Source organism: Pollicipes pollicipes, unplaced genomic scaffold (assembly GCF_011947565.3).
Source record: "Pollicipes pollicipes isolate AB1234 unplaced genomic scaffold, Ppol_2.1 Scaffold_3447;HRSCAF=4054_pilon_pilon_pilon, whole genome shotgun sequence".
NCBI lineage: Eukaryota > Metazoa > Arthropoda > Thecostraca > Pollicipedomorpha > Pollicipedidae > Pollicipes > Pollicipes pollicipes.
In genome coordinates, this window is record NW_023596297.1 from 14,742,094 (window position 1) to 14,757,973 (window position 15,880).

Consider the following 15,880-nt stretch of genomic DNA (forward strand, 5'->3'; position numbering starts at 1 on the left):
GCGTTTTTGGTTGTGTTGGCAGGATGCTTTTGTGTTTGTAATTTTTGCTAAGCATAGGTTATTGCATTTCCCTGATACCACCACCAAAGATAGGCCGACCCAGGTTAACCGATATTCTTCCGCACGATCTTCTTGCCAGACAGGACTGCGGGGTTTTCTGTACCGGAGAGCATTCCAACACGGCCGGACGGGTCCGGGTGACCGTGTTTGGCAGTCGCCAGCAAACCTGTCTCCGACAGTCGGGCAGAACAACGCCCCCACACTGGAGCTCGCACCCAGCGCCACTGCATTGCAAGTCCAGCGCCTCTCCATTACAATTTACGCCACGGGACACGCGGCGCCATGCTCATAGCGATGTTCGTGTTGTGCCACTGTTCTTGCTTCCAAATGAAAATGGCGGACACAAACTAAAAAACAAACTAAGTAAGTGGAAGCGGTGCGGACTTTTTCACAGATTCAGACAAGACACTGTTTGGCAGCTGAGTTTATGTTTCGTTAATCCAGGTAGAGTCCAGCCCGTCACAAATTCCTTACCACTGCGACGAGATAGCTGGTGGCCCCATCATGCAGCATTTTCTTGGGCTACGCCAGGTCAGGTTGGTTGGCGCCTATTGGTCATATCTCGTCTGAGACGCCCAGTGGCCCTAATTTCCACCGATTTCAAAGTTTGCGATCTACATATCCTCGATTTTTGCTCACCAGCTGTTCGTCTAGCCCATCTCACACGGCTCTTTTTCTTCCGTGGCGCCGTGTGAGGGAGTTCCTGTCACATGTTTAAATGCTTGCGCAATGCGACTCATCCGACACTCTGGCTGTACCACTGGTACTCATGCAACACCCTGCTCTCACCACTGATATTAAAAAGGCCAGCAACCTACGGCGAGTCAAACAGCATAATAAGGACCACCCTTAACGAAATTAATTGAAATGCATCGCAGCGTTATTTGCTTGGCTATATTAGTTTCATTTCTACTATTTTTGTTGCTACGCAGGTTTTTGTAGTGACATGTGTTAAAGGGAGTGTTCCACATTTGTACCGGATTTTGCACTGAAATGGCCATCTTGAAGATCACTCGGTGCAGTTTAAAGCCCTGCCCTTTTTAAGACCTGGGCCCCTCTAGTTTCTGAGCTATGCGCTCGCGTAGGTTTCGATATGCAGATATGCGAAGATATGCAGACTATTGAGGGATACTGTTTAAGGTCACCCTGGCATCAATGACGCCATGCTAACGTCGTTCAAGTCGTATCATTTCACTGGTTATGGGGCGATCGTAGGCAACAAAATATGAGCCAAGTTGTTCATATCTGGCGGTGGTAAGCACAATCTCCAGATGTAACGGCCGCCATTTGACTTTCATTCAATGTTGTGAGAGGTAAGGTGCCGCGACGAAACCATAACGTATTGAGGAACTCATTTACTAAATAAAGAAATCGTGCTGTCTAAAACAGTTTTTCCACGCAAAAGTATACGAAAAGTTATATGTGAGCTTATTGGATCATATCTGATGCTTGCTTCAATATCTTCAAATGTGGAACATCCTCTGAAAGTCATTTGGATGACATGTCCTCTGAAAGACATTTGGCGCAATAAGTCTTCGTGAAAGTACCATCGTATCAAAACTAAGTCTATCTGCATCCGAATGAAAACTCGAAGGAAATCTTAAATTTTAGTAAACGGGCCATGTAAGAGTAGAATAATACATAATCTTGTGGGGAATCTATGTAGACCGTAAAATATCACTATGCTTACCCAACTTACCTGCAGCGTGTGAAGTCACATGAATATAAGTATACTTGTATTGTCGAGCACCTTTATTTCTTCGGCTAATAAATCTGAGACGTCCAGGTGTAAGAGAATTGAAACATTTAGTGTGCAACTGTGGCGGGTGAAGAAAGCAATAAATTGAAAGTGAAGTGTCAAAGATGACGGGAGAAATGTATTTTCGTTTCAAGCGGGCAGGACCGTAAAATTGAATGATGCTTGTAGGCCAACAACGTGAGAACGACCAAAGTTGCATTTAGAATTGGATGAGTTTGGTGACTTACATGTTTATGGCAGTGAGCCGAAAGCAAGGTAATACGTCAAGGAAACATAATCTCGCAAAACTTCTCATCAAGTGTTGCAGGCCTGGTCCTGAATGGCTGCCAGTCCGCAATACATATAAAGCTTTAGTGCAGACGATGAAAGGCGGTATTTGGATAAGCTGTCTGGTGTTTGTCTGGGCTGTCTGGTATTTGGTTGAGCTGCCCGGTATTTGGCTAAGCCGCCTAGCATTTGGCTGGGCTGCCTGGTATTTGGTTGAGATGCCTGGTATTTGTAAATTGAGCAGCTGTCAACCACTTTGGCGAAGTGGGTCCATGTGTGGGGCACAATGGATTTTGGTTGCAAACGAACAGATAGTCAGAATAAAGAAACATTCCAGGCACACCTGGCTTAGTCATCTATCTTGAGGTCCTATATATAAATATATGTGTGTGTGTGTGTGTGTGTGTGTGTGTGTGTGTGTGTGTGTGTGTGTGTGTGTGTGTGTGTGTGTGTGTGTGTGTGTGTGTGTGTGTGTGTGTGTGTGTGTGTGTGTGTGTGTGTGTGTGTGTGTGTGTGTGTGTGTGTGTGTGTGTGTGTGTGTATAAGCAGATTTGTTTTACCTCAAATCAATTACTTGGTGATAATTTCTGCATCAATAACATGTTAGGAAATCCGCTCGTGCAACAAATGTACGCCTGGCTCAGGAGCACTCTGACCAGCGGAACATCTCTTACATCCGCGTCGGTGGCGTGGACACAACAGCCAGTCTCCGACACCGACTCAAGCCCCGGCTCTGACTCCAGCACCGGCCCTGACTTCTGCTCTGGCTCCGGTTCCGGCTCCGGCTCCGGCTCCGGCTCCGGCTCCGGCTCCGGCTTCGGCTCCGGCTCCGGCTTCGGCTTCGGCTTCGGCTTCGGCTTCTGCTCCTGCTCCGGCTCCTGCTCCGGCTCCTGCTCTAGCTCCTGCTCCAGGGCAGGCGAAGTGTCAGACGAGGTGTCGCGCTGTAGGGCGCACACAGGCCAGCTGGTACGCGATACCGACGAGGCATGCAGGACGTGGCTCGTCGCTGCCCAAACATATTCAGGAGTATGCGGGTATGCATTGGTATATAGGGCCTTTGACGAGGCCGGTGAGGAGGGCGGGTTTGATGATGAGTCGCTCGCGGTGACGGAGGCCCCGCCGTGTGCTGTGTGTCCATTGTTCAGCTGGTCTCTACGCCCCGCGACGCGGAACTAGAAGCAGAGCACGCGCCGTCAGCTGTTTCATTTGTGGCAGGTCTTGCCAACGTGTATGCAGTTTGGTCAACGCCACATTTGCTAAAACCGGGCTAAAAATAAACACTTCCTAGGCTAAACCGAGAAAGTTTTGGCCATGTTGACCGCCCTAGACATGCTACTGCAACACCCAGCGCGTTGAAGCCGACTGCTACCCAAATGATCCCGTTCTCATAATACTTTGGCCATGGTTACCAAAAACCATTCTGAAGTTCAGATTTCGTCCATTGTAATAGTCAGGCTTGCTACGCTCAAGGACAGTTAACAAAGTATGTTTTTTAATTGCGTGCGTACAAGGCGCTAAAATCGGTGCATCGCCGCCTGCCAACCTCATGAAATATGGATATTCCATTGCGGTGATAAAATCATTTCACCTTGGCACACTTAGTTTTCCAAAGATGACTGGAAAGATGAGTTATTCCCGCTAGTCTGATTACATCCACGTGGCGATAACACCCACTTCTGGTATGACCTTGCTCGTGCTACACCACGAAAGGCGGCTCAGTGATTGGCATCTATGTCGATTTATTCTTAAAGCGAGCAAGAACGGCCTTATAATCTTGGTGTTTCGGCTTTATACACTTCGATGTCGAAAATAAAAAGCCTTCGAAATACCAGGAGGGTCTGGTTAAATGAGAACATCAATCAGTGGGACATCTTATGATAATGACGGACATTTCAAGGCAGTGGTCTTGCTCACGAGTGACACCATCCGGAAGGAATAGGAAGGTGGTCTAGGCGCCACGCGTCTTTCCTGGTTGTGAATCTGCTGGCACAATGTTTGCTTCATACCTTGAGGCGGTGGAAGTTATCCTGATATATTGAAAGTTGGTTATTTTTGGGATACCAGCTCAAAGCAGCTGTTTATTCTACAGACTGCAGGCCGCCGGGGGATGCAGTGACGCCGGCAGGGGGACAGGAGCAACTGCTCCACTCTTCCGTAGGTCCGGGGGAGGGGTGGCAGGACCAAAGTTTTAGTACGCGATATGAGGGCTCGGAGAGCCCGAATGGTGCGCTGGATGTCGTATTAAGGGGCCCCGGGCCGCACGACATGGCCTTTAAATGCCAGTCAGAGCGCTCTTTGCACCGATTGGGGCTCCCTTAGTCCGTAAAGTTTACTATGTCATGCACCACCACTACCGAACACGTGTCCTGAATGAGTGAAACGGGCCTTATGGCCCATTTCATAGGCGGGACAGGGCCGGGGCCCGCAATTTACATTTTTTCGGCCCACTTCATCAGCCAGGGTCCCCAGCGCCTAAAAGGGGTCCCGTATTGGCAAAGGGCCTCGAGTCGGCAATGGACGGTCTTTGAGGAGGCCCGAAGAGGGCCCGAAGAGCCCTCGGGACCGACGACCAAAGGCCCGATTGGAGGGTTGAAGGGACTGAAGGTTTACTGTATGCTACGTTAAAACCCCAGACGGTAAGGCCGGGCCCCAAATGTCATAGGATCTGTTGCATCGATTGGGGATCCTTTGGGACAACGAGGACCTCTATTTCGGCCAGAGACCACCGACACCGAACAGTCAGCTACATGTCGCTATGAGCATAACGTTGCTTGCAAATGCAAACTTGCAAACAACTTTCGTAATTTAGATCCAGCCTTGCGACAATAAGACGATTACAAAAATATCAGTAGTCTCATTTTTATTTAGGTCCAGCCGTGGGAAAATTAGCCAGCTGACGCTCGATGCCTAACCGCACCTAGCAGAGACGTGGCATTCCCAACAGATCGTTCCGCAATGTCGGCGGCGCGGAGACCAAGATCAATGAGTCTCCGTGGCAGGCCGGCCTGGTGACGGCCGGTGGCAACAGGACTTTCTGTGAAGGCACAGTCATTAAAGATCGGTACGTGCTGACGGCGGCCCACTGCAATGTCCCGGCTGCTCAGGCCCCGGTGCTGCTTAGTGGACACCGGATCGACTGCCTGGACAACGAGCTCCGCTTTAATTAACAGTTCGCGGGTGATCGTTCACCGCCTCTACAAGTCGGTCACGACCGACCGCCACTTCGAGCTGCTGAGCTTGCCCACGCCGATCACCTACGGGGGCGCTGAACAACGCAGCGGCTCCCACCTGGCTCCCCGCCTGCGACGACTGCCAGCGTCGACGCCGTCGGCAGTGGCTGGCGGACCGCTTCCCAGAACGGCTCGCAGGCCACGGTCTTCCTCGAGGCGACCGTTCGCGCTCAGACCTGCGCCCAGCGCCTCCGTGCGCTGTGCGAGATCATCCCGACGATGAGTTGTGCCGGAGCAGCCGATGGCGGTGAGGACTCGTGCCATGCCGACACCGGCGGCCCGCCGATGACGTCCGTCAACAGCTGGAACACGGTGGTCGCAGTCGCCTCCTGGGGACGCGGCTGCGGCCTGGCGTCTCCAGGACGGCCGTCTCACCCGGCGTCCACGGGGTCCGCGGCTCCCACGCTCGTTTGGCGGCTGTTCCGGATCCAGTATCCAGGGATCCAGGATCAGGGATCAGGGATCCAGGATCAGGGATCCAGGATCAGGGATCCAGGATCCAGAATCCAGGGGAGCACGACCGGCGCCAAGCCGCGCTCGGCGGAGCGCGGCCGGAAGCGAGTCGCACCCAACCGGCTTGCATCTGGTTGCTGGTGTTCCTCGCAAGCTCGTTTCGGATTAATCTTGTTCATGTTTTTTCCAAGTTCAGAAAACAGAAGCCTTCGGTTGCCAATTTTCTTAGATCAAACTTGCTCTTCACGTGAGTGCGGTCGTGCGTGCGTGCGTACGTGTGTGTGTGTGTGTGTGTGTGTGTGTGTGTGTGTGTGTGTGTGTGTGTGTGTGTGTGTGTGGTGTGTGTGTGTGTGTGGTGTGTGTGTGTGTGTGCGTGTGTGTGTGTGTGTGTGTGTGAGCGTAGGCGTGGGCAATTAGGGCTTCGTTAGCAGCTTTACACCTTTCAAACTTAACACACTGAACCATGGATAGCATGGATTTAAAGTTCTGTACCAAAAATCAGCACCCAGACTCGCGGCTTCAGTATATCTACGAGAGCACGCGGTGGTCATGCCTTAGACATTTGACCGTGAATGTGGTGGTTTGCCGTAGCTCGTCAAACTGAAGTAGGGGGGAGAGCGGTGAGCTGCAACGAGGTGGTCATATAACACTGGCGACACCTTCAGAGTTACGTCCCTGGGCGTAGACTCTCACTCACTTGAAAGGATCTGTTCCTGCTTGCCCTCGTGAACATGCATGTGTGTGCGTTGCCACCGGTCGTGTGTTCATTGTGTTTTGTAGCGCCTTGTAGCTTCCTCTCTTGTCTTTTGACTTTGTTTTTAAACCTTTTGACCCGAGACGTTTCTGGTACATGGTTGACACATTACAATGTCAACACATGTGTTCCATTCTCTGATTGAAGTTTAAACTACACCACTTCATGCAAATGAGCAGTTGTAAAGGATCTTTCGTTTGACAGTTATCATAATTTGTAGATTTGTTCATAACCTGAATGCATCGTTATCATTTTGCAAAAGCTAATCTGGCTAGATCCAAACTAACACGCCATGGTTGGCGCATTTATGCTTTGTCTCCGCATATACCGGCCGCTTTTAAACTAGCTTCGCTACAAATCTATATCGAACACTAAAGTCAACATGCCAGCGGCGCGTTGCATACAAACAGGCAATGCCGAGAAACCTAAAGCCGCCCTCGCGAATTTAAGGCTGCTCAGAAACGCGCGCGTGCCGCAAGTCAACAGCAGTATCCGCATAGCCCTCGCAAAGCTGTAAGGGAGGAGTGCCATTGAATAGCCTGCATGGGACCTGCTTAGGCCGTTGATCTCGACCATGACTGTACTGACAGCATTGTGGTGAAGCGGAAACGATCCGTCGCATTTCGTCAAGATGTGCGCCGCGTCAAGTCACGGTAAATGCCCTTGGGTGGCCATTGGCACACATCGGTGAGTGTGGTATGCCACGTGTGCGGTCACGTCACGAGTGTGCCCCTAGCGTACGTGTACATCCGCTATTTTCCGAACTAATCGCGGCACCCTGTAATAACAAGAGCTTCGCTGGAAAGGTCTCCTCAAACCGCGTCAGTGATACGCTGATATGAGCTGTGATAAAGGCTTGAGCATCAAATTCGGCCATGGCTTAAACAACACCTCCCCTCAGGAATATTATCAGTTATAAATCTTGACCTGATTTGGCCTTGGAAGATCAGTTCCCTTAATTGCCTTTGGCAGTACTGCGTTGTCATCTGTCTGATAAAGCTGAACAAATAAAGGCCGGACAAAATCCGGGAAAGTGCAATATATATATATATATATATATATATATATATATATATATATATATATATATATATTGCATATACATATAATGTAGAGAAGGAAGGAATGTTATTTGGTGCAGTATGTGACAAACTCAGCTAACAAGACCTGGACAAAGGTGCCAGAAGCGACGCGCCTGAAGGCTAGGGACGACGTCTTGACGAGATTAGTACAAATTGCTGCAAACTGATCCACTCAATCATGCTTGCACCATGTTAAAAACGGTTCCAAACTAGCTTTCCAAAAACCGTGTGGGTTCTGCTGGAAATCTGCCAGCATTCACTGATTCTGCTACGTTGGTAACAATGTGTCTAAGAATATATCACAAGTTTTAAAAATTTGCATTGAACGCTAGTCTAAAGGATTCTACATTTAGAGGGTTTCATGAGAATAAGCATCGTTTTTGTCTCCGCACCACTGAAGTTTGGCGTTCTAAATGTGCTTATTATGCTAACTCTGATTTGATTTGAATCAGGTCTAGCTTTCATCCGCGCATACAAACAGCACACAAAGCTGAAATCATATGTATGTACGCCGATACCGGATTACGGCAAAATCGCAGGACGCAGGGCGCCGCGGTGCATTAATCGCCAACGCCTCTCCGATGTCCCATCCATTGACCACACGTCCTGGGGATGTCCGGTTAGCCCCGCGATCAGTCAGCAGCCGACGTGACCAAACAGCGATAGGTCATCTCGGGCCAGGTCATGTTACCCCATGACCACCTCCAGGGACGTAGTTCCCAGCCCGAGCGCAGGATTGACAGCAAACATGGGCGGTGGGGCATAGCTGCTCTGTCCACGGACGCTGTCCACACGGTGGACCAGTGACACCAATATGGCCAGCAGAGCGAGCGGTGTGCCGCGCAGCAGCACAGGGGTCATAGAGGTCCCGCCGGCCGCGGTCGGAGGGTGCTGATAGAAACCTACCACGCACATGGCGCGTAGGGGCTTACGCTGCTAATTGCATGACTCGAACAGGAACCGGGCTTCGCCATAAATAACGTAGATGTTTGGGCAAGCCTGGATATGACGGGCATGTGGCCGAGAATAGCATAACTTTAGGAAATTGCCTTAACCGAAAATGAAAAATGCTGACCACATCCACTAATTAGTGCAATTATGGTATTTAGAGCGCCTTTTGCACATCAAAGCATGTCGATAATTACAAGTGAGCTATTTCCGTGAAATCTAACGTTTGCCCCAATATCTTCAAATATGGAACGGCCCATTGAAAGTTTCTCCTTGAAATTCTTCCACGGACTTAGCGTTTTACGATGAGATGGTAGGATCAGACCAAGGTCAGGCTTACACCAAGCACTGCATAGTGTCACTGATGTCAAAAATCTGTTCAATCCAAAAGCTCTGGCGAAACTTAAACGAACAGATTAGAGCATTTACCTTTTAACGCATAACACATGCTCTTGTGCTCGCTTCGTGACAGAAATGATATTGCTATTCCTGGTCAAGACAAGTTAAAAGTCAAGTCGTCGACGGTTAACTAATAGTATAACTGCTGACGGCTTTTCAGCAGGCTACTGTTGATATTGCTGGAGCTCGGCAGATCCGCATTCACTCGCGTTACGTATGCGCAGAGTTTCGCTTTATCCCCCGCATGCTGCCATGCAGAAGGTTCAAAGCCTTGACCTCTTGAATCTAAAGCGAAGTTCTTTTTGACACTGTTAACAGTAGCAAGAGTACTCGCTAATTTCGCTCTCAACCAAAACTCGGAGTGCCTTCATCTGTGCGTGGGTGCTTATTCGCCCTTCTAACGGTACCATGCGCTTTGGGTTTTGACCAATAATGTCATCTTCACGAAATGACACTCATGCCAGCCGCGCACGTCCGTGACATTTTTCCGTTAGCGAGTCGTGACATCTCTCCCTCCTCCCGCAGCCCGGTCGCCATTTGTAAGCAGGACACCAGGCGCCTGGCCGGGGCGCCACTGGAATGATCCCGGTCGTCTTGTCTCGACAGAACTGGGCTGGTCGGGGCGCAGAGTGACGCCGTCAACACCGTTTAGTATGCCGATCGGAGTCGAGTGTAATCGTGACACCAAAATGGCCCCAGTGCGCCGCAAGCCCGCTGGGGAGTCGGCGAGCTCGCCGCCCGTTTCTTGTGGCTGTGACGATAAGAGGACACTCCCGCACTCCAGGGACCCATAAGCTCCGTCGGAAACCCTCTCTTTTCAGACGAGTGACGGCGTACATGTGTGCAGCATTTTTCTGCACGGACGCAGAGATTATACACATGCATTAACTTTACATTTATAACTATTTCTTAGGAGATCAGAGCATCGAGCATGCTTTTATGATAAGATGAGGCTCGTATGAATATCTACAACACAAGCAACGCATGAGATAATCAATACCAATGTGCTTTCGTAGACTTGTCCATAGGCCCAACACACACGCATCTACTACTCTATTTATCTGCCTTTTCCCCGCCGTTTTGGGCGTAAACGTTAGCCAACGTTGAAGCGCGCCCCATTTCGCCCCCGCCCGAGGAGGAACACGAACCGAAACACCATCAGCTAATCACATCATCGGCCAAACAAGGCGCGTGCATTGCTCCAATCGGGCGCACCCGACGGTTGCTAAGTTTGCCAGGACGGGCGAAGTCAAACAACGCGCCGCCGGCGCCTGATTCCGGAGCTTCTGATTCGTCCGCCGCGCGAAGAGTTCTGATTTTCTGAAGGTGGCCGGAATTTTATCATCGGTAGCTTTGCTTTGGAATGATTCGTAGGTGAGATAGCGCCCGTGCAATTCAACCTGGTCAGTCTTTTCAAAGGCGGCACAGCGATTGCAGCGACATAGCTCAACAGCAACCGGCGTTGGAAGATGCAGCACTTTCATACGCCCGGCAACAAATTGCGTACGCACGATAAGATTGATAGAGAGCAAAATATTATCGACAACGCTGCGGGGTAATAAGATCAAGGGGCTTGGACCAACGCCAGTTGGTTCGCGCACTTCGAACAGCCAACTTTTCTGTAGTGGCCTAAGTTGGCTACGTCCATGGGCGACCGTGTGGAATGGGCAACTGCTGGTTTGGGAAGATGTTTTCGGAAAAGTCTGGATACGCGTACCAATATTGGTAAGGTCATCCACAAATGCCTGCAGTGTACGTTGCGCATAATTTGAATATTACTGGTCGTGCTTATTTATATCACAAGTTGTATACATGCGCTGAGGTTGGCGTCATGAAAGGAACGATACTGAAAATGGACGCAAATCCTCCTCTGCTTCTTGTAAATTATAATCAAGGCTGATGAAATGGCAAACAGGTGCGTAGAACTAACTGGGAGTGGATTGCAAGTAAGCAACCCCTTATATAACCCGTATGGTTGATACCCCGTGGGCTTGTGTCTAGAGGGCCAACCTTACACGGCGGCATATCTCTCCGTAATGCCCAGTAATGTTCACGTAATTCAGTCCAGTGCTAGAATACCCCTATGCTCAAACCGTCTGAACGTAATACTCAAGAGAAAAAATGAATGGCGCAATCATACACTGTTTCAGCACATTTACATCCATTTAAGGAATGGCATGCATAAAAGCGCGCCATTGTGTCGCGGTCTCACACAGAAGGAACATATTGCCATGAGGTTCAGTGGAAGCATGCAGAAGCCTGTCGTCGAGTGTTTGCTGCATTAAGATATTGTGGGCATGCTGATAGCCGGCGTACATTTTTATAATTATAGTGGTATATTTTTAGAGAATCAGAATGACATTGAACCCTAGGTACTCTGATTCATTCAATTTTCAGTTTCACTTCGTCTAATGAGTGTCTTCATATTTACACATAAGTAAGTGAAGACACGTCATCAAGCGTTCAGTTACACAGCCACAGTGACTTCGAAAATATTTGTGCACACATTTTGATATGACTTGTTCCTGGGCAATCGTAATATCTGCTCCCGTTCGAAACTCGGATGTCTGTTTTAAACGTTGAAAATGTATCGCGGTCGCCCTAATGCACTTCTGAACGTCACAATAACGCCCTCAGAAGTAAACCATTTCGTTCAAATTGCCCTAAAGTGGTCGAAAAAGACTGCTCCTGTTACAGATGTTATCAGATTTGTCTATCATGCAACGAGACAAAAGCTATAATTATTGAAATACATTTTCAGACCCGAAAGATGCAGGGAAACAAGGAGTTACTGAATCTGCATTGTTTTGTTGAGTTAGGCTCATCATGACACTGTAGCCGACAGTGCTGCCGTATTTGGAGTACCTCCAGTGTTTCCGCAGTTGAAATTGCCACTTTTATCCCATGGAGCTCCATAATGAAGTCAAAAACCTCGCTGGGTTATGAAAGGCGCAGAGAGCAAGAGGAAGGGAAACGCCCTGGCATAAAGAGAATGTCGTACGAATTAGTAGACAATTGCGCAGCTTTCGAGACATTCACCCACAAAAATAATGCTTTCGGTGGGATCAAACCATTAAAGCCCTTCTTGATCCCAAACAGGAATGTTTGATACTTGCTGCGTGGGATAGAGTTCTCACAAGTGAATGGTAGACTGCTGCGTGGGACAGAGTTTTCACAAGTGAATGGTAGACTGTTGCGTGGGACAGAGTTCTCACAAGTGAATGGTAGACTGCTGCGTGGGACAGAGTTCTCACAAGTGAATGGTAGACTGTTGCGTGGGACAGAGTTCTCACAAATGAATGGTAGACTGCTGCGTGGGACAGAGTTCTCACAAGTGAATGGTAGACTGCTGCGTGGGACAAAGTTCTCACAAGTGAATGGTAGACTGCTGTCTGGCTGGACCTGTCTTTAAAGCCAAGCATTCCAAACACGGATCCTCTATCTTCGCGTGCCATTGCATGCCAGACACGATCTCTGTTATATATGCTTCTAACCAACTTAGGGGCAACGTTCATGGTCGTCAGTTGGGCCTAGCATCTCACATTTGTTATGTTAATGTCGCCCGCCTTTTGAAGGGCGGCATTATGTGCGGCTAATGCATGTTAACGCGTTACTTGACCATCGTACTACGGACAGCTGGCGCCTTCATCTCCCGTCCCAACTTCCAAACAGGGGCGTTGGATTACGGGACAGAGGCGAAGCAATTAGGAACCCCAACGTAGGAAAGATCTAGCATGAGCCCTATGGTGGTGCATGCAAAGAAACGAACTAAAATTATTTTTCCCAATCCTGACATTTGACAACGGCTGATGTTACCATGACGGCCTCCAAAACACTGTCACTAAGTTAGAGCTATACAACGCGTGATCAAAATACCGGCAGATCACACGACACAGATTTGCCGCACAGTCGATCACGCGCCACAGCTTTGCCACACAGCCGATCACACATCACAGCCTTGCCACTAGCCGATCACACGCCACAGCTTTGCCACTAGCCGATTACACGCTACAGCTTTGCCACTAGCCGATCACACGTTACAAGCTTTGCCACACAGCTGATGGCAACGCCCCAGCTTTGCCACACAGCCGATCACCACAGCTTTTGCCACACAGCCGATGACATGCCACAGCTTTGCCACGCAGTCGATCACACACCACAACCTTGCCGCACAGCAGATTACATGCCCAGGCTTTGCCACACAACCGATCACACGACTAAGCTTTGCCGCAGAGCCTATCACACGCCACAGCTCTGCCACTAGCCGATCACACGCCACAGCTTTGCCACACAGCCGATCACCACAGCTTTTGCCACACAGCCGATGACATGCCACAGCTTCGTCACACAGGCGATCACACGCCACAGCCTTTCCGCACAGCAGATTACGCACCACAACCTTCCTCGCAGCCGATCGCACGTCCACGCACCGCCCGGCCGTTGAGCGGCCGTCGCTTCCGTCGAGGCCGTCCGCCGACGGCGTCGACGGCACCAACGCTGCGCCGGCACATCGCTCAACACTTCCGCCTGGGCCTAAGCGATTTTCAAAACTTGTAAATCCCGATAAATGCCAGATATTAGCCGGGAAGTTGGAGCGGCCCCCAGCTGTGTCCGCCAAACAACACACAAATCATCCGGCCGACTATTGTCGGGCGCGGGCCGCCCGGCCACCGGAACGCGCGACGCGCCACTCGCGCGCTTGAAAAAATGGCGCGCCAACTGCCGCTAGCTGCCGGATCGCTCCGCCGCCCTCGTTGTGGCGCGGTCGGCCTTACCCGAGGCCGGGTCTGGCCAGCTGCAGAGCAATGCTCAGTTCTTGAGTGAGTGGCACCCGCGAATATTGCGCGGCGATTGTGCGGTTACGGAGTCCTAACAGCGCGGGATAAGATGATGGTTTTGGTTAGCGATTTTCCGCATTACGCGGGTTCTGAAGCCGCTTTCATTGTGGCGTATAGTTTTTCGAATGGCGACCAAATGCCAGCTGCCTTGAAGACCAGTTCTCGCCGTTGTATAATACGCAGGTACCGGAGGACGGAGTACCAGCTATCCTATGCACGAATTTTCGCTGCGGTGTCATATCCGACTACCACAGACAGGAGCACCAGCTACGCTGAGCACCAGCTCTCGCCGTGGTGTCATATCCGGATACCAAAGACCGAAGCTCTATCCGCCCTGAGCACCAGCTCTCGCCACGGCGTCATATTCCGGGTACTACGGATCGGAGCACCAGCTACCCTGAGCACCAGTTCTCGCCGTGGGTACCATTTCCGTTAACCAGAGGTCGATGTGTCACCTCTCTGGCGCACAATGTCTTCGGAGCATCCTTTACCTGATAATCAGATCTCCGGTATCCATATCGGGCGAAGTGGCAGCTCTTGGAGTAAAAGGTCCCCGGAACGCTGCCTCCCCGGCACGTTAGAGACAACATCTTCAAGAAGTGCCATCTCCCGGAGGTGTCGTCTTCCGGGAGTACCAGCCACCCGGACCTCTAAGGAGTGGTACCTCTCCAGAGTACCATTTTTCCCCGCGAGTGAGCCCGGAGAGCCAGCTTGCTGGAGTGTCAGTCCCACAGGAAATACCGGGCCTTTGGATTGTCACATCACCAGAGCGGCTGCTTCCTAGAGTTCCAAACTCCCCGGGCCTCAGGTCCGCGGGGCTCCTCCGCCGAAGTTCCTGCCCTCGGAGTTCCTGCGCCCCGGAGTTCTGCACCCGGTGTTCCTTTGCTCGGAGTGCGGGCTCCCGCAGCGGGCCGAGGGCGGGCGCGGTCCTGGCGGCGGGTGTCGGCAGGAGGCCGCCAACTTGGCCCGTTCCAGCCGCCAACTTGGGCGCGCTGCCGCGGCGGCTGACTCCATCCGAAAGTAATCCGGACATGTCGGCGCGCTAATGGGTGCCGAGTTGTGGCCTGTCGGCGACGAGCCGGCGCCACCGGGAGTCACCGGGAGCGACTGTGAGCCGGTGGGAGTCGCCGGGGACTGGCGGGAGCTACCGGGAGCCGGCGGGAGCTGGCGGAAGCCCCAGGGGCCGGCGGGAGCTGGCGGGAGCCACCGGAAGCTGGTTAGAGCTAGTGGAAGTCACCAGAAGTTGACGAGAGCCAGTGGGAGCTGTCGGGAGCCGGCGGAGGCTGGCGGGAGCTGCCATGGCCGGCGGGAGCCGCTGGGAGCCGCCGGAAGCTGACGGGAGCCGACGGGGAATGATGGGAGCCACTGGGACCCGGCGGGAGTTGTCGGGAGCCACAGGGAGCCGGCGGGAACTAGTGGGGTCGTCGGGGTCTCCCGTACCGCCTGATTAGCTGGGTGTCGCGGACCCGCCCGGGAGCGGACGCAATCTCAGCTGTTGTGAGCGCTATCCCGTGGCGAGTGCGGAAGAGGAAGCACCGGCATTTCCCATGAGCTCGGCAATGAAGCCGCGGCTCGCGGAAGGGGCCCAACGAAAGGCGTAACAGTACCAGCAGCCCCTTGCATATGCAGGTGTGCCGCTTAGGATAGCACCCTCCTACGACACATCTTTAGCATGTGTTGTACATTAAATTTTGTTTTTACGTCGGGTTCCCGTTGAAGGTGTGATGTTCCAAGCATATCAATCCACCTTCTCTGAACCTCCTGTCCAAGAGACCACGTCCTCCGCCGGCGGATTGATCAGGGTCGTTGTTCAGAAAAGGAACTTAAAATTTTGTGTACGTGTGATCGAGTGACTATGTAAAGCAATCAACGCTACACATGGTGTCCATTGTAATGTGTGAATGTGTATGCTATATCGAAGGGACGGCGGGGACTCTATATACCCTTTCGGCACACCATTTATGAATTGTCAGGACAGAAAGGGCATTGGTGTGCCACTCCGTGTCTATCCACTTGTACCCACTGGGCCGCTCGATTAATTATGTAACATTTGTTCGTTTGGAGAGGGTGTAGAGCAAAAATGTGATATA